The sequence below is a fragment of the Carassius auratus genome, chromosome 50, assembly GCF_003368295.1.
Source record: "Carassius auratus strain Wakin chromosome 50, ASM336829v1, whole genome shotgun sequence".
Lineage (NCBI taxonomy): Eukaryota > Metazoa > Chordata > Actinopteri > Cypriniformes > Cyprinidae > Carassius > Carassius auratus.
In genome coordinates, this window is record NC_039292.1 from 10,521,542 (window position 1) to 10,541,202 (window position 19,661).

Genomic DNA, 19,661 nt, shown 5'->3' on the forward strand with positions numbered 1-19,661 from the left:
TTGAGATGATTCCAGTTTGAATATGTGCAACAATATTTGAAATGATTGAAAAATTATTTATTCTGAGTATCAATTGAGTATTAATTTCAGCATTTGAATGAGACATTGACAGTTTCTCACATGCAAGCGAATAAGCATCTGCCTATTGGCACAACCGTTCATAAAAACAGTTTAAAACACGCACTGTAAAATACAAAACTGAATCAGAGTATAGTGAAAACTGACGGATAAAGCATGTAAGTCAGAATGATCGCTTATATAAGGTGTCATTCCCAATTTCACACAAAAATATCTACTGAATCAAGCACCGTTTATTCAATCAGTAGTTGAAACCGACACACACACACACACACACACATACACACACACACACACACTCTTCATAGTGGAAACGTTTTAGTGATCTCCATGTGAGATGTTCAGCGTAAATGAAAGTGTAATTCAGCCAGTCTGTGTTCAGTCACAAGATCTCAACTATGTTGTTTGCTGAATAAAATGTACTTACTCAACCAGTGTTGTTTTTATAGAGAAACATCACTGCAATTTGGAATTACTATTAGTAATTTTACTGTTATATATATTTTTTTTTTAACCATTGTTCATAATGAGGACAGAGAGAGTGCATAAATAGCCTACACTCTAAAAAACGCTGGGTTGTTTTTTCAACCCAACTGCTGGGTTGAGGCCGTTTGATAGGACTTTGGGATGTTTTAACCCAAGTTTGGGTTGAAAATAACTTTCTTTTTTAACCCAGCGGGGTGGGTTGAGGACGCGGACGTGAAGGAGAGCACGCACGTCACGTCAAAATCGTACGTCTCCAGTGCGAGCATCCGCCATTTTCTCAGCGTGATAGAAGCGAGAAGCGAGTGAAAGACTATGGTAAGTAACGTTAAATATTCAAAATGTAAAGTTATCTTTTATTGTTTACCCGGTTGTATGAAAGGCGGAAGGTTTTATGAAAGGCGGAAACAAAGGAGCTTAACGTTAGATACGTTATATATATATAAAAAAAAACGGACGCGGTTTTCGCCTCGGACACGGAGGTCTTAACTGCCTCATGTAATGTTACTGAACGGAGGATGTACTTTTAATATAACGTCTGTGAATGTATTTTGTCATATTTACATAAGATTTTACATTATCTGTTCTCTTTGAGGCGTTAACAGACGGTTATGGTCACGGTTACGCTCATGTGAATTTGTCTTTTTTTTCGCGGTTAAACTGAATGTATGTTTGTCTCCTAAAGGAAACGGCATTGTGTAGTAAAGACTAGCATGATTATTTTGAGGCTGTTGAAGTGGTAACTGTTAAAAGTATGTTTTACATGTAATGTTTCAGACTTGTCCAGCTCCTGTCTTCATTGTCCTTGCGCTGAGAGTTAAAGACACAGAAGCTGTTTGTGTGAGGAGTCACAGACCTGTGTGAGGATGAGGAGGAAGTGTTCTTCTGAAGAGAGGGACAGACGGTTTAAGGAGAGTAAACTTCAGAATAACATCAAGTTATCTTTATTTTTACTAAGACTAAAATAATGTGTGTTTTTTTTAGATGTTGAAATCAAGATTCAAGTTTTTCAATTCAAGTTTATTTGTATAGCGCTTTTTACAAAACAAATAGTTACAAAGCAACTTTACAGAAAATTATGTTTCTACAATATTTAGTAGTAGCTAGTAGTTTGTGCACATTTGACAGGATTTTAGAAAAACTAAAAAATAATAATAATATAAGACGTAGTCAGCTAGACGATGAACTATCAATATTATTAATTAAGTTATTATATGATTAAGTCACACATTTAGGAATAATTGTTAGTTCTGTTTGTTCATTCAGGGTTAGCATCATCTGAGGTCCTCTGAGGGTCAGCATCATCTCTTCTCAGGTGTTCTGGATCCAGACTGGAGCTTGTGTAAATCCTAGTTACCACGGGATGTGAATCCCGTGGCAAAACATAGAAACAAAATACAGACATCATTAGCATAGCTGCTGATCCAACAAAGTAAAATTAGTTTAACCCAAGCTAATGAATAAAAATGCACCTTTGATCAGATGCAACTACACTCACAATTAAAAAGATACATTATTCGAATGCTTGGCGAAAGAGATGTGTTTTTAATCTAGATTTAAACAGAGAGAGTGTGTCTGAACCCCGAACATTATCAGGAAGGCTATTCCAGAGTTTGGGAGCCAAATGTGAGAAGGCTCTACCTCCTTTAGTGGACTTTGCTATCCTAGGAACTACCAAAAGTCCAGCGTTTTGTGACCTTAGGGTGCGTGATGGGTTGTAACGTGGTAGAAGGCTAGTTAGGTACGCTGGAGCTAAACCATTTAGGGCCTTATAGGTAAGTAATGATAATTTGTAACTGATGCGGAACTTAATAGGTAGCCAGTGCAGAGACTGTAAAATTGGGGTAATATGATCATATTTTCTTGACCTCGTAAGGACTCTCGCTGCTGCATTTTGGACGACCTGTAGCTTGTTTATTGAAGAAGCAGGACAACCACCTAGAAGTGCATTACAATAGTCCAGTCTAGAGGTCATGAATGCATGAACTAGCTTTTCTGCATCAGAAACAGATAACATGTTTCGTAGCTTGGCAATGTTTCTAAGATGGAAGAATGCAATTTTTGTAACATTGGAAATATGATTTTCAAAAGACAAATTGCTGTCTAATATAACACCCAGATTTCTGACTGTAGAGGAAGTTACAGTACATCCGTCTAGTTGCAGATTGTAATCTACAAGATTCTGTGTAGTGTTTTTTGGTCCAATAATTAATATCTCCGTCTTATCCGAATTTAATTGGAGAAAATTCTTTGTCATCCAATCTTTTACATTTTTAACACAATCTGTTAGCTTAGATAATTGGGAAGTTTCATCTGGTCTCGTTGATATATATAGCTGAGTATCATCAGCATAACAGTGGAAGCTAATTCCGTATTTTCTAATAATATTACCAAGGGGCAACATGTATATTGAAAATAGAAGGGGACCTAGGACGGATCCTTGTGGCACTCCATATTTTACTGATGATAAATGAGATGACTCCCCATTTAAGTAAACAAAATGGTAGCGATCGGACAGGTAGGATCTAAACCATCTTAGAGCCTGCCCTTGAAGAGACAAGATAACTTCATTCTTTTGAAACTGATGTGAGTTAAATTATTATTATTATTTTTTTTTTAGAAAATTAATGTTTCTGTTGTGTCCTGCCTGTTAACTTCACATTTTGATGCAAAAACAGTGTGATTTTATATATGTATGTATGTATATGTTATATTGAAACCATTGATGCCCCTCTTTGCAGAACTCAAACTAACTGGAGTTAAGGACACACAAGTCTGCTTGTGTGAGGAGGAGGTTTTCTCAGCTTCTTCTGAAGAGAGGGAAAGATCGTTTAAGGCAAGTAAACTTTATAATTTCATGTTATCAGTTGTTGTTGTGTTTTACTAAGAGTAAAATAATGTTTGTTTTTTGTTTTTGTAGATGTTAAAAGCAAGAGACATGGGAGAGCATCATTCCTTTGAGATTTTATGTAAGTTATTTTTAGAAAATAAATTTTTCTGTTGCCTCCTGCCAGTTTACTTCACATTTTGATGCAACAACAGTGTGATTACGTGCTCATTTCATTAAGACCATTGATGTCTGTGTTTTTTATTGCAGAACTCAAACCAACTTTGGAGTTGTCTGATTTGGAGAGTCATTATTCTTGGTCTTCGCTCTTAGAGGTAAAGTTCACACAAAAAATCATTTACTTGCCCTCAAGTCATTCCAAACCTATAAGACTTTTGTCTGTCTTTACAACATAAATTAATATATTTTTAGTTTTCTCATAATATTTGTTAATCCATTTATAGTTTAGATAATCAGTATTTTCAAGCTTCATAAATATAGAGTTATTGTAGAAGTAAATTCTGATATTTATATATGAATACATCTTAAATTATATGATAGCAAACATGTATGTTCAAAATAAAATACTGGTCTCCCAGACCAGCAATGGAGGACACAAAAAGAGAATATTAAATATATTCATACGTTTTCCAAAAAATGAGCAGAGTTTGTATGAGTCTGGAAAAACATGGGGAGAGTAAATTATGAACATTTTAATTATTTGGTGAACTAACGGTTTGAAGAGCAACCCTCCATGTACATGAATATTGTGAGGTATGTGAATGTCATGTCTGTTTTAATGTTTCACTAAAGCTTTCTGAAAGCAATATTTATTCAAACAATATCGCATGTCCTCACACTAGTGCTGCCATTATAGACTTCATGAGCGCTGTGGTGGACTGAGACATTAAACAACTGCACAAAGTGTTGAAACTTTAACACAGATTATTTACTGATCCTTACGGATGTGAATACACCTCTACCTGAAAATTGATAGTTTAATTAAATGTTTAATTTTTTCAAATGTGTTTCTCTTAGGCCACTGATGAAGAACAGGCGGTGACTGGGATGAATGCTGATCAGAGAGGAGAATCTTCTTTCCCCTAAACAGCAGTGGTTTTAAAGAAGGACGTTGCCCTGGATGATGTAGAAGATGTCACATGCTGTGCTGATGGGGTTTCTTCATGATTACATCAGTTATGCTAAAGAGATCATGAAAATTGACCGTGATGCATGATCTGTATTCATGGACTATGAAACAAACTGTAAGTGTATAATTTGTTAAAAAAAAAAGTTAAATGCTTTTTCTGTGTTGTTTAGTAGAAGAGTTTACACTCTGTCATTCATACACCTGCTCACATTCTTTCACACACACACACACACACACACACACACACACACACACACACACACACACATGTGTCTGTTAAATGTTATAATATCAAAGTTAATGTTGTGATTTATTTGTGTACTGTCATGCCAGAATAGTTGGGAAAAAAACCTAACTAATTGTAAATTTATTGTATGTGTTTTCGTATATTTTTATACAATATATACAATTGAACAAAGTCCAATTTGATTTTAAGTTATATTCATCAAATGTTCAATGCTTTATGAACTCTGTAGCTGTTAATGCCATCCTTTTCTGCATTTCTTCTAACATGTTACTTTTTGACTTTTCTCTTGTTTTTAATAAATATTTTCCTTTTGGTAATTATTATTTGTGTGTAAAAGTGATATTTAAAATGAACAACATTTGTAGGTTTAATGCCTAGCTCAATTTGGGTTAATTTTAACGTAGAAATGCATTGTTTCCCCACATGGCTGCACTCTCCGAGTTTATTTTCTGCCAGCAGGAGGCGCTAAGAGCGGGAGAGGTAGGTTTCTCTGGTAACGGCTGCAGAGCGGTGCTGAGCTCACAAACGCTGCCTTATCAAGCACATGCGAAATGATATCGAACATTTTCTAAATACAGTAGTTTTCCTTCTGAAATACAGTGATAAAAAACACCCGCTCTGTTTTTTTAAACCCTGCAATATAGTCATTTTAAACCATAAAAAAGGCAACCCAGCAGGCTGGGTTAAATATGATAACCCAACTGGTTGGGTTAAAACAACCCAGCGCTGGGTTCGTCTCTTTTTGACCCAGCGCTGGGTTGTCAAAATAACCCAAATTGGGTTGTTTTCAACCCAGCAGTTTTTAGAGTGTATATTATCTCAGTATTTGATATGAATTAATATATTAAATAGGCTATAATATATAAGTACACTAGATGAGGTCAAATAAACCATGTGTATGAGTTCTTATCCTATTGGTTTGTGCTTATTGGTGAAAGTGCAACAGCATTTACTACACAGAGTTTAGTTCTCTGACAAGCTATGCAAAATCGAGTTCATAATTGTAGCTGGTATAATTGTAGGATTCTGAAATTGACGAAATCGTACGGGATAGTGACAGCTTTACGTATCTTCTCAATGAACTATGGCTCTGTGCAATGTTAGTAAATGCTGCTCCATCTGAGAGCACGTGAAAATACCACATTTAATAACGTTTTAACTCCAAATTTACTTTATAACGTCAGTCGAGTGTTTAAAGAAAGGCAGGGCTATTTGTACTAAGTGTAAATAGCAATAGAGGCTATTTACTAAGTGTAAATAGCAATAGAGGCTATTTACTAAGTGTAAATAGCAATAGAGGCTATTTACGAAGTGTAAATAGCAATAGAGGCTATTTACCCTATGTGAAAATTTGGCTACTTATTGCAAATAGTGGCAATTATCTGCACCTCAGTATTGTAGTAAATTGTAAAACAGTATACAATAGTAACTAATTGAGTTTAAATTGTAATTTTAATTCAAATTATTAAATGGATGACACCTTGTTGGGACAATAAAGCCATCCGTACACTATCCTAACCCTACCAAATACTTTATATTCCTCATTTTCATTAAAAATAAATGCTTTTCTGATGTGATTTGAAATGGGAGAAAAAAAGTGAGCCAAAAGGTAGATTCGAACCGAAGTCGATCGGGTCAAAATGAACACGACATACGTTTTACCATCTGCGCCTTTGAAGCTAATGACTGTCAGTTGTCTTTCGTAGTGTTGTCTATCACCAATCACACATTGGTATGTAAAGTTAGTGTAAATAGCTTCAGCCAACAAGGCAGGCTATTTGCACTCAGTTTAAATAGACACTCCTTAAAAATAAATCCTTCTTTAATATGATGGGTCTTCTTAGAATAATTAAGGAGCACAGCATTTCATTGTATTGATCAAGGCTATGTCTATTGGCATTTAATGATACTTTCTTTATACTATATATTCATTATATTACTTTATTATGATAAGAAAAACACAACACAAGAGAGTCCTCTGGCCTCTGGATGGAGCGCTTCACTGAAAAATACACATGACAACCACAACTTCTGCCTAATCGCGATCTATTGCCTTTGCGATTTAATTTAATTTAATTATGCAGCCCTAATATACAGTACATATACTAAAATGCTCAGACATTTAGCTGAAAGAAACATGACAAGGTTGACTAAATATGAGAACTAAAAAGAACATTTGACAGCAAGCCAAGACTAAGACTTAGGGCTGGGCGGCATATAGAGTTTGTATGATATATAAATTTTTTCCTCATGATATGAGGCAATAGTGTTTATATAGATATACAGTGATTTGATACTAGCACATATGAAAATATAGCGGAGGACACAGACTGAGCTGCTGTGGAGAAAGTGCATATTCCAATTTGTTATAGAAATATTTATAGTTGGACAATAAATCTGACATGTAGAATTTTAAATCCTACAGGTAAGTCTTTATGATAGCAATAGCACTGAATGTAAATGGGCTAATCAAAATAGCCTAACAAGACTCTGTGATTTTGTTCTCATTTTTTTATTTTTAGTTTAGTGAATACTCTAATGGCTAGGGCTGGGCGATATGGAGCAAAAAATATATCTCGATATATTTTGCAATATCTCGATATGCGATATATATCTCGATATCTTTACAGGAAATATAACCCCCCTAAAACTACTGCAAAAACAAATATGCCAAATATTACATGTTTAGGGCCCTATGAAACGTCTATTTTTTTCTTCACCGTATGCTTTATTGTATATCGTGTTTAAAAAATATCTCGATATATTTTAAATATCGAGATATCGCCCACCCCTACTAATGGCTAATATTGCCTAAAATTTAAATTTCTTGTGCTTTGGCAAAGGACTCGGTTCCGAACAATGAACATGAATAAATAAAAAAACAACAAACATGGTCAATGTGCACGGCTGTCGGTTAAGGTTTAAATAAATGGTTTTGAGTTACTAATAATCAACATTTAACCTGGTAAGAAAACTTAATGTTATCCATGTTATATTTCTTTGAAGAAGATGTTAACGGTGACAAGATGACTGACAGGCCAGTTTACAGTGACGGTGCGTGTAACTATGCAACAGTGTGGTCCATTAAAGGCGCATTTGTATGACATGATAGTAAGTCCCAAAGCTTGACTATGCAAACTCAAAAGTGTGTACTTTTTTTTTCACCAAGAGAGTACATACTTTAAGGTCATATTAGGCACATTGGGATGAAGCACAAGACTGAATTTAAAATGGCAGACAAAATTAACACTATATTTAAGGCATAAAAACATGTAGCCACCAGTAGGAAAGATTCAGGTTTGAGACAGCAGGTGTACTGAGAGCAGTTTCCCTATTAATGAGCATTTGCTTTTTGGCTGCAGCTGTTTATCCATGATTTATTCAGTATATAGGCCTAAACTGTGAAATAACCAAGAAAGAAATTGAGAATTTCAGCTAATAATGGCTTGATTCTTGAACATATGTGAATCCCATCAACCAAATTCTTGTGAATCCAAATAAAACACTACCTGACATAGGGATATCCAAATAGGATTTTATACTGGACAAACAAATCACTGATGACAATGCAGCTCAATAGAGATCAGATACAGTAGCAAAGCTGACTGTCTTTTCTCTACGTGATGCCATGGCTTTTTTGCCACTAAGGCTGCACGATGTGTTAAGCATCGATATCGCGATGTACGATTCCACTATAGTCACATCGCAGGAATAAATGTAATTTAAAAAAATAAAATTAATAAATTATCCATTTTCAAATATTGCACCTGTCACCGGCCTGAAAGAGAGAGTGCGCGCGAGAGAGAGAGAACGCGCGCAAGAGAGAGAGAAAGAGAGAGCGAGCCCCGGCCGCATGCTCAATGTCTTCAAACAACACGAGCGCTGTCTTGCTTTCTCTCCCTGGCGCATATTAATCAATTGACACGATGGTGTCAATGTTTAAATCATTTAAAATGAAAATGTAAGTGTGCTCACCCCATTTTTGTTTGTAAGAAAAAATTAGATTTCATATCGCAGAAAAATAAAAAATCGCAATGTAAATTTTTCCCAATATCGTGCAGCACTATTTGCCACACTGCAATGTTCTTGCTTGGATTCTGGCAAAGCCTAAACCATTTTCATGAGGCAGCTAAGTATGTGGGTAGGTGGGTAATGAAATGACCCTATGCAAGGGATTTCGGCAAGCACAGCAATTGTATTCCACAGTTGTTGCCACTCCACACGGCCTCATTATGCACCTGCTGTTCTCTAAACATTCTGGCAAAGCTGATATTTCTACAAGGTCATTACCTACCTGCAGACTCACAAACAGTCAATTTTTGAATACTTCATTTATATAGTGCACTTTTTTGGACTGTGCGATTTATCGAAATCGAATTGAAATCGCGATTTGAGACGTTGCGATTTGCTAATTGCAAAAGCCTGCGATGTGGACATGAAATTACATATACATGTAACAGAGCATATGCATGTCTGTCAGCCTTGAGTGACAATCTTACTAACCAATAGAGTACGGGCAACTCCGTTCTCCTCAATCAGCACTGCTCTAACCAACTGTGTAAAGGCCCACCATTTAAAAAAAAAACAAAAAAAAACACGAAAGCAGGAGAGAGACAGAGTGGAATTATGGCGTCTACAGGGTTTAGGGCTGCCACTTTTGAGAAAAATCTAATTCAAACGGATATCGAATATAATGCAATTTATTCGAATTATTAGAATATCTACTGTACGTGACTATTTTATAAAACGGATATTTTATTTATAGTTCGATTACGGATATTTCACGTCATGTTCGAATGCATATTCGAATACCGAATAAAAAGTGACTGCCCTAACAGGGTTAGGTCAATAGCAAAATTAACACTAAAGAAAAACGTTATGTAACTTGAGCTTTGAAGAGACAGACAACGAACAAAAAAGATAATTTTACAAGAGCTGCATCACAATGCATATCAAGAGCATCCCTTATTGAATTTTCGCTATTCACAATTCAGAAGATCGCACACACAGCCTGTGTCTCTGAATACTTCTCATACTCGCTCCTCTCTTCCCCAAGCGGAGCAAATCCCACGTTCACACTTGCTTCACTCACGCAGCCTGTTTCGTAATGCTTGGTTATATTCCAGTGCGGCCTTGCACCGCAAATCTCCACGAGCGCATCTGGCAGTATGAATGAGGCTCGACACACGCACACAACCTGCGTCGACTCGCGCTTGGCTCGGCGTTTAAAACGAATGTAAATTCAGACTGACTGCTTGTTAACATTTTGCACTTGTTCTTAAAATCCCAAATACAGTGTAACATGTAATAATTTCCAGTTCTTTATTTATATTAAAAAATATATTTCCAGTGAAATTTAGTAACTAAGTTAATTCTATAGAATTAGTTATACCATTATAATCCTGTCTGCTAAAAAAAAAAAAGTGTTGTAATGTGATGTGTCTATATATATATATATATATATATATATATATATATATATATATATATATATATATATATATATACATATAGAACTCTCCCAAAACACAATTGAAAGGAGTTCAGGGTTATAATAGGAATTGTATTGGATAGAACAACAGTAATTACTATTGGAATAATGCAAAAACAAAAAGGAATTTTGTAATGGTTTCATGGAAACTGTAAGAATTTTTTTTTTAATATAATATTGGTCAAAAAAATTGCAATTAGATATTTTCCCCATATCGCACAGTCCTAGTGGACTTGCCCTTAACATGCCTCCTAGAGCAGAGTGCCAAGCATGGTAAGCACCCGCTGAATCTTGCTGTGGCTTCCTATCGTTGCACAGCAAGGAGATGGCCTTACATAACACTGTGTGGAGATATGCATCTCATGGAGAGCAAAACTGACAAGGGAAGGGAAATGTGACAAAGAAGATGGGACTCTGCCTCAAGTGAGGCATCCGCCTGCCAATCTCACCCGCCAGAGTCAAGGACTCATCTCCTGTGGAGAAACAGAGGCAAGTCTGCTTACATAAACGAAATCATAGTTATTCAGAAGAGGAAAAAATGCCAAAAACTATGCAGAAGACTGTGCCAAGAGATTAGACATATGTGGAGGAATGAGTGATTTCCAGGCTGCTGTTCGCCATAAAGAAATGGATAAGCTATCATGACTGTGAGCACATGAGTGCAAACATATGGGGATTCACTTCAGAATACTGAGAAACAATGAACAGATGAAAAAATGGAAAAAAGGCAAAAAGAGACTGAAAAAAAAGGAAGAGGGAGGGATGCTGAGAGAAAAAGGTATGAAAGAAATGGAACAAGACAGCTAGAGAAAAAAGCCTCAGCGCACTTGACAGTCCGAGCAAAGCAAAGGAAAGCAAACAATTTGCAGGGACAGAAGCTAGCTCTCATCTGCAAAGAATCTGGCTCATAAACAGAGATTAGTCTCCCAGTGGGCAGATATTCACATTTAGATTTAGTTATTCAGCAGACACTCCTACTCATATTAGCATTATTCAAACATTCTGTATGAGTAGCCATTCCGGTTTTTATACTTACCTAGATGTCAATGCTAAAAATGGTGAAGCTACAAAATGCTTTGGATCTAAAAAACATTCTTCAATTAACAAGCTGGGATAGACAACATATTACTAATCGTTGTTTGTTACCACTCCAAAAATCAGTCTATACAGAGAGTTTGAGCAAAATTTTGAAATGAAGAATTTAACTTTCAGTCCATTAGTTCAGTCTGAAGTGAACTGGCCATGCCCCATAAAAACTGAAGTGGAATATGAACTGGAATGGCAGGAAGAGGTATTTACGTGATATGGTGTTTTCTTGCACCCTGCCACACAAAAAGTATTAAATAAGATGCAACTGTAAACTACATATTAATTTCTATTTGTGGCTCTTAGATCCATCTTTCCATCTAATCATTTCTTTGTCTTTCTATAAGGTCTCTAATGTTTGGCTTAAAAATTTTCTACTTCCTTACATTTAATTCTAACTGCAAATCTGCATCTTGTTTACTACATCAATTCAATTTTAACAATTGAATTGGAATTTAAACAGCATTCTAAATTTGCTTTTGATATAATCAATATAATCCAACATAACCTCTCTTGGATTGGTGTTCATTTTGCTTTAGCTATGCAGTGTTTAGTCGTATACTGGCAAGCAGATGAATGACTTAAGACTCTCACGAAACCTGTCAAGAACATGAGTGATTTTTTTATATCCAAAATAGACAAAAAAAAAAAAGAAGTCTGGATCAGATTCTAACCAGCATGTCATCAAAGATTCAACCATGAATTTCACATTATAAGGAGAATGTGAGGGTTTATTTCAAAGGGCTGAAGCTGAACTGTTTTGACTGCAAAAATACAATGGCTCAAAACACTCAATCAAATCCATAAAGGAATGGCTCAAGGAAAAAAATGGAGAGTTACGGAAAGGGAATGTCAAATCCCAGATCTTTACCTTATAGAAATGCTTGCAGGTTAAACAGTAGTATGGGCACAAATTTACCAAAGACCACACTAAATGCAGTTTGTAACTGTATAAGCTCCACTATATAGTGGATCTATCACATTAGTAGTCACCACATCGCTCAAGTTGCCTCAAGCTGGTCATTTTGTCACTCTAAAACTGTAACAACAGAAAAACTATTTCTCTTCAGTTTCTTTTTATGAAAATGTGTTGTTACAATTGAACATGTTGTAGCATTACAATTCTGACTTCATAATACTGTTTACCATCAGGGTGAAATATTACACAACAGTTTTATATGAAACATTTCCCACACTGACATAATCACTGGAAGATCCCTGAAATGTGTTAACAAGGACGTGAACAGGTGCATGAGGCGCCTTCTAGTTCGCTGACACTTTTAGTCGTGTGAGTAATCCATTAAGAATGAGTACACAAAATCTGATTAACGGCAGATTACCTTCACCTCTCCATTAATAGTTTGAATAATTTGAATAATAATTAAGTTTGAAACTGAAATTTAATGACAGCGTATTTTTTCCATGAGACAGTAATGTTCGATACTGCCTACAGCGATGTCTGTTTTATTTACAGGTGAAGCACATCTTGGCACGTTTATTACACCTTCCACATTTCAGAATTAGCCAGTGGCAATAACAACATATAAGGCCATGACTTTCAGAAAATGAGTGCACTCTGATACATACAGATAAAAGGAATAGACTGAAGCTACACATTTTTTGCAATGATCACTCAAATCTTATGATCAAACACATAATGATGTGGCAAAGATATGTAATGAAGGCAGGGTATTTAGACATTTAACAATACATTTTATTACCTAACATGAGTCTGGTATTAGTGCACTGAACTAAGAAGTTGAAGTTTATTCAACTTTATTTAAATTCAATTCCATCTTTATTCAGCTGAAGTTTATTTCAATTCGAAACATTCATTCAAAGGTTTGCGCTATGCCACTGTCTTCACACACAAACAAAACTTACTAGAGAAGTGTAACAGAATTGGGGGTGTGCACGGATAGTCGAACATTCGAATATTCGTTCTGCTGTAATTATAAAAAAAAAAAAAAAGATATTCGAATTTCGCTATATTTTGTATTTTTGTATTCTTGTATTTTATTTATACTCAATAAAACCTAATTCGGTCACTTTCTGTGATTCTCTACCGCATATTTGAAGATTTCTGTAAGCAAACAGTTGAACAAGAATGAATGAATGAACGAACAAGAACTGCGGTCTTTTACAGTGCTTGAAATATGCTGTGGAGAATCACAGAAAAAGAACGAATTCAAGAACTTTGTTGCGGCATATCTCAAGCAACGAATAAACACAGCTAACTTGGAGTATGCAGGGAAAAGTCTTCTTCTCGTGTCTAGACCCTTGGCACAAACATCTCAGGTTCCTCGACGAAAACATGAGAGAAGTAAGAAAAAAAAATTGTTTTTGAACATTATCAGAGCATTTTCATTATCAGAGTGGCGCAGATGCAGCCGCAACCACCAACGATGAAGAGGATGCGCCAATGCCCACTCGTCGGAAAAGGCTGAGCCAGTTCTTCAGCGATGATTATACAGAGAGTCCAGCCGAGACGAGTGGGAACAGTTCTTGCTGGAGCCATGTATTACAACCAGATTCCACCAGTTTCCAAGTTAAATGTAGGCTACGTTCTGTACAATAGCCTAATTGCTGCAGGCTGCTTTATTTAAGTTTTTTCTTTGTTCACTTTTCTTTTTTTGCTTTTAATCTGTACTTTTTTGTTTGTTTGCACACATTGTTAAAGGTTTTCAGATACAAAACACGATGTAGCATAATGTTCAAGCTTATTGTGTATAAGCTTGTTCAAAAATGATGGAAACAATAAACGTTGCTGAAAAATAACGTCTTTCTTATTAAACTTAATTTAAATAAATGAATATTAGAATATTCATTTTTTGTGAGCTCAAATATTCGAATGTGATATTTGCGGAAAACGCTCATCCCTAAACAGAATATACCTCTGTAAATATATAACCTACTATTAAAGTTCACGTCTTAAACTCCTTAATGCCCTTGGAATGTAAAGTATGTTCGCGTCGAACTGAAATCATGACAGAATATCCTGTGTAAGTCAACTTATGGTCAGCAAAGCACGTATGGTCAAATAGAACAAACCTTTGAAGTGATAAGAGAACAGTCGCAAGGAACAGGATAAAGAACCACTGCTTAATAGCATTGCATCTTACCAATGAGGGCTAAATCACCATTAAACAGACTCAAGCCACCACTGCGCAAATTAGGTAGCAACTTACCATTAAGACAATGTTTGTCTCAAGAGTAGTGAACATACTGCTTGAATGCTGCTGCCAGAACAAGAGACGTCCTTACTGAAGTGAAAGGGTTGGCTGGTTTCCCTCGCAAATGTAGTGGCGGATCTCCAACAAAGTCCGGGGGATACATTCAGACTCTGACCGCCCATAACTCCCGGACCCCGGGGGCTATCGATGCTGGGGTGGTCTCATTCAAAATAATACCTTGAGTTATTAACTCGATTCAGCTGAAGGGACCCCCCAATTGAACAGCCATTACAGAGATATGGCTGTGTAAAGTTTCTATGGTATTCCATACACAAACTTTATAGCGTTTCATCCAGATCGCCGGTAGCAAACAATGGAGCTCGCTCTGCTGGCAAACTACATTATTATACCATTTACAAGCTTTTTATCTGCATTTTATGTTCTGAAAAAAAAAAAAAAATCAAATCGGTGGCATATCAGCAGCATACAGTATGCCAATACCAATATATCTGCCACTGGCTCATATCGTCCAATAATTCAACAAAACGATATATCAGTCGTGCTCTAAAATAGAATAATATAGCAGCATTTTTGCTAGACTTGCATCAGATTTATGTAGGCTGATATCTGGAGCATGTAATCATCACTAAACATGCAGAAATTAAGAAATTTAAAAAAGAATATTACAGATAAAATACTTGCTGAAACAAATTACTAACTTTTTTCCAAAAGTTTTAGCAATAGCATCAGTAAACTTATTTAAATAATTTTAAAATAATTTGCTGTATATTGGAAGCTGAGACATTCAATGTGGACACACTTTGTTACTGTGAAACAGTAATCTTTTAGTTAAAATGTGTATATTTCTTTAAACACGTATTATACTCATTGTTCTGGTAAACTGAAATTTCCACCTACCCACAGGACTCAAAAAAAACGTATTGACATTTTGTGTTGAGGAAAAGCCATATGTTTGTTCTATACAAAAATGCAGTTCAGAGGTGTGTTACCCCTTTCCCATATATCTTATCTCACTAAAGAATTGTCCTGGAATAAGCTTTATGACTATATAAATAGTCATTACAATCTCACTTTGTCCCAAAATGCAAAAAAAAAAAAAAAACTTCCAACACTAGTTAGCACAATAGCCAATCCAGAATCAAAGCGTTCTTATAAACTGTATGTGGTATAATTGTGCATGTTTTAATCCAAATGAGGCTCAACAACACATTCAAATCCATTGTTCATTTGCACTGAATTTCAGCATGTGCTCCAAATAAAAGCTCTGCAATACACTTGAATAACACAAAAAATGGTTTGACAGCATGGTGGCTTTGAGAAAAACACATAAATGTCTCCCTTGCGCCCAAAGCAACTTATTACGAAGACTGTAAGAAAGAAAAGACACTGTAAGATAAGTCGCAACAAAAGAGGTTAAATCTAAAGAGGGCAAAACTACAATGCTAGTGTATGACTGTTCATGATCAGATACCTTGTCATAGCACAGACTCTAAAAGGCTTTGTGTTTCTTGACAGTGTATCTGGGATTAAAGAAGCACGGTAAAATTATGCAGAGCAATGCCTTCAAGTTCAATATGTTATAAGCACACATGTAAGATCTTGAACAAAGTCATTCAGACACTCTGGACAGCTCTAAAGACAGAAGATGTGTGTATGTGTCCCTAGTGACTGTAAAAGGATAACCGGCAGCATACTTACACTGCCTGACTTCTATCATGTGAAGTGACACACTTCAAAAGTGAAGGATGGCTAATCACATGCAGTGCAGTAAAGGAATCTTCTCACTACCTGCATCATAACCAGGAGGAAAATAGTGCCTCAAGGAACACTTGAGTATCACCTGATCAGATCTGGGAAGCCGAGAAGGTTAACTTCTCATTTAAGCAGCAAAGATATTTCTATGAGCCATGACAGAAAAATCAATAATCTGCCCCTAGCCACTGTCAAGATTGCCTTCAACTGAGAATATTTATTCAACAAGGCTAAGGGTAAATTTATTTATTCTCGATTTTGTGTGTAAATAAGAGTGATACTTGGGTCTTCTGACTTTTATGGGGAGGCCATGGTTGGGCCCTTAAGCATTTTGATTGAACAATAGGCCATATTTATAAATTAAATGGAGGTCATGGGGTCTTATTGGATGCATATAACTCAGTTTTTTTTCTGCTTTTGCACTATATGATTTGGAGGATCATATAGACTCATATTTGTGAAATTTGTAAATCTTCTGACAATTAATGTAAACATAAAAATGTACTGTACAAATCAGCAGATCCCCAGGAATTCTTCTTTTACTATTTCTGCCTACAGTGTACATTTGCTTAATGTGAAGAGAAATTCCAGTAAACTAAACTGAAAGGTGGTATTTTTCTAATGCATCTATACTTGAAATCTACACAAGCATAGTTTAAGAAGTAACTAAATAAAAAATAAAAATAGTGTAGACTACCATACAAATCCCTGTTGGTAAATGCCAAAACTACATTGTCTGGCTGCAAAAAACAACTTTCTCAATAAATTCCATTCAAAATCGTCTGTTTTAGGAGTTACTATATCTGATGTGCAATTTTGTTATATTGTACCAGATGCCTTAATTATTTGTTTTACCTTTCTGCTGCCCACGTCATAGTTCAAGATAGCCACTTATGGTGACATCAGCATCATGACATCATTTCCTGAGTCTGAATGAGAATGCTAACAGATAGCTTTCTCAGGTACAGTTCTCCTCAACAAATCACTAAGAATACATAATTTTGGGGGAAAGCTTTCATTTTCTCATTTGCCACCTGTTGTTAATGGGCAGCCTATGCATAAAATTAAAATTCAGACATATTTAATGTGAATTCTTAGAACAAAAACAAAGATGAGATTAGCAACCTGGAATTGTAATGTAATTCGCAGGTCCTACAGGTGCTATGTTGATAACAGGTTATCATCAATCCTTATTTTCAGGATATTTTGCATAAAATTAAAATTCAGACATATTTAATGTGAATTCTTAGAACAAAAACAAAGATGATATTAGTAACCTGGAATTGTAATGTAATTCGCAGGTCCTACAGGTGCTATGTTGATAACAGGTTATCATCAATCCTTATTTTCAGGATATTTCCAGCTTTAGAAGTATAATTACATGCATTAAGCAAAAACTAAAATCACTTTATAGGTTGATTCCAAAAGGTGTATATGATAGAAGAAGTGGGTGCGTGCTGGTAAAAATAACATATGCACTTGTTTTCAGAAGTGATTCTACATTTAGACTATACCACGAGGTGAGACAAATTCCAGAACAAAACTGCTGTTCAATGGTGACCATTCAAGTTCTTGTTCTCTTACGTACTTAAAAGGAACAGTTCACACAAAAATGAAAAATTTGTCACCAATACTCACCCTCAAGTGACACCTCCAATGTGACAGCTTGGAAATGTAGATTATCTATACTGTAAATTGGTGTTCAAATATTATGAATGTTAAAAATATCTTAATTTGAATTCCAATGATGAACGAAAGCACTTGTGGTTTTAGAACATGGAGGGTGATCAAATGATGACTATTTTCATCCCTGGATGAACTATTCCCTCTGCACAATGTACCATGCCAAAAAAAAAAAAGATATTATAATGAACATTACGCAGTGTAACCAAGACCATTTCTTCCCAAAGTCACCGCTTTAATTTTATCTCATCTGCAAGTAATTGTGAAATGAAGACAAGTGCTTTATAACCCTGAGGCAACATGGAGCAATATTCACCATAAAAATGAAAAGACTTGAGGAAGCATTTGGGTTCCTCAGGCTGCCACACTGGTAGACCCCTCTTCAGAGCCTCTAGGCACCCTTCTGAAGGTGCCTCAAAAATGGTGTACTCTTAGAAGTTCAAAATATGTTTCAAGTGCCTCAAAGCCTTTTTCTTCTGATGGGGTTACTGAGGGAATTGTTGACAATCTTAAGAGTTCTTGCAAGAAGTTGCAAGTTGAACTGCCTTTTTCAAATGGGTGCCTAGAGTTTCTCCAAAGAGTTCTACCAGTGTGGTAGTCTGAGAACCCCAAACAGAGCCTAAAATAATAAAAAAAAACATATTTTTGTATATTTACAGTGATGTTGCATCATGTTACCTCAGGACAACAAAACAATTTTGTACACATTTTAAACACGATGCATATATTATGACAACAAACTGGTTAATTATTAGGGGTTTTATTGGTCACGCTACATCCTGCTGGTCATTTTAAAATCAATTTGTGGCATGAAGCATACATTTTCCTCTAAAGAATTTCATTCAGAAAAGCTATTTAAAATTTTTTTTTTCTCATAAATAATTCACATATCTGTATACTGTTATTTATGCTATTAGGAATTGCTTAAATGTGTTTTTTGCCTATCAACAGTGAAACAATGAAATGAACACAGCTTACCTGTGCAGATCTCACACATGTAGCTACTACAGAATGCATATAGCAAATGTCTTATGTTATTAATTTGTTTTTAATTGTTTTTTTATTATTAATTAGTAAAATATCTACCTTTTTAGCATTCATCATATTTCAAGTGCATTTAAGTAAAATTGTAGGAGTGAATTCCATTAGACTGCCACATTGCAGTTATTATTGTAGAAGTAGAAAAACGGTTACAGGTAATAAAACAAGTTTCTCAATTGTTTACAATTACAGTATCTCAATCTTACTACCCATTCTTAAATAAATAAACACTAATTATTTTTAATCAACAAACCAAAAGATTATGATAGAGAATATAGAAGTCTATCTTTTGCAAAACAAAGTCAATTAAACATTTTCTAACTTAATAACATCTGCAAAATAAGGATGATACTAACCTTAACTTGCACTATTTTATCAATGGATAAGCAATTTAGCTTGAAGCTCCAGCTAGCTGCTAGGAATGAGCACAGTAAACAAACACCTTGCAGTCATTTAAAAAGAATTTGCAGTTGACAGTCTTACACCTCTTCTTTAAAACATGTAACGTTAAATAAATTGTTTGCAAACTACTGAACCCAAACATTGAGCGCCTGACCGATGCGCTTGGTGTAAAAAAAGACCAAAGTTTGCCTTAGAGAACAGGTTTGGCAGCAGCGGATTCAACGGCT

General features: G+C 35.5%; 1 protein-coding gene across 13 annotated transcripts in view; it reads right to left on the bottom strand.

Moving 5' to 3' along the window:
* The window catches only part of LOC113066968 (calcium-dependent secretion activator 2), a 154,686-nt gene that overhangs the window by 134,271 nt on the left and 754 nt on the right, over positions 1-19,661 (bottom strand). The window lies entirely within an intron of this gene.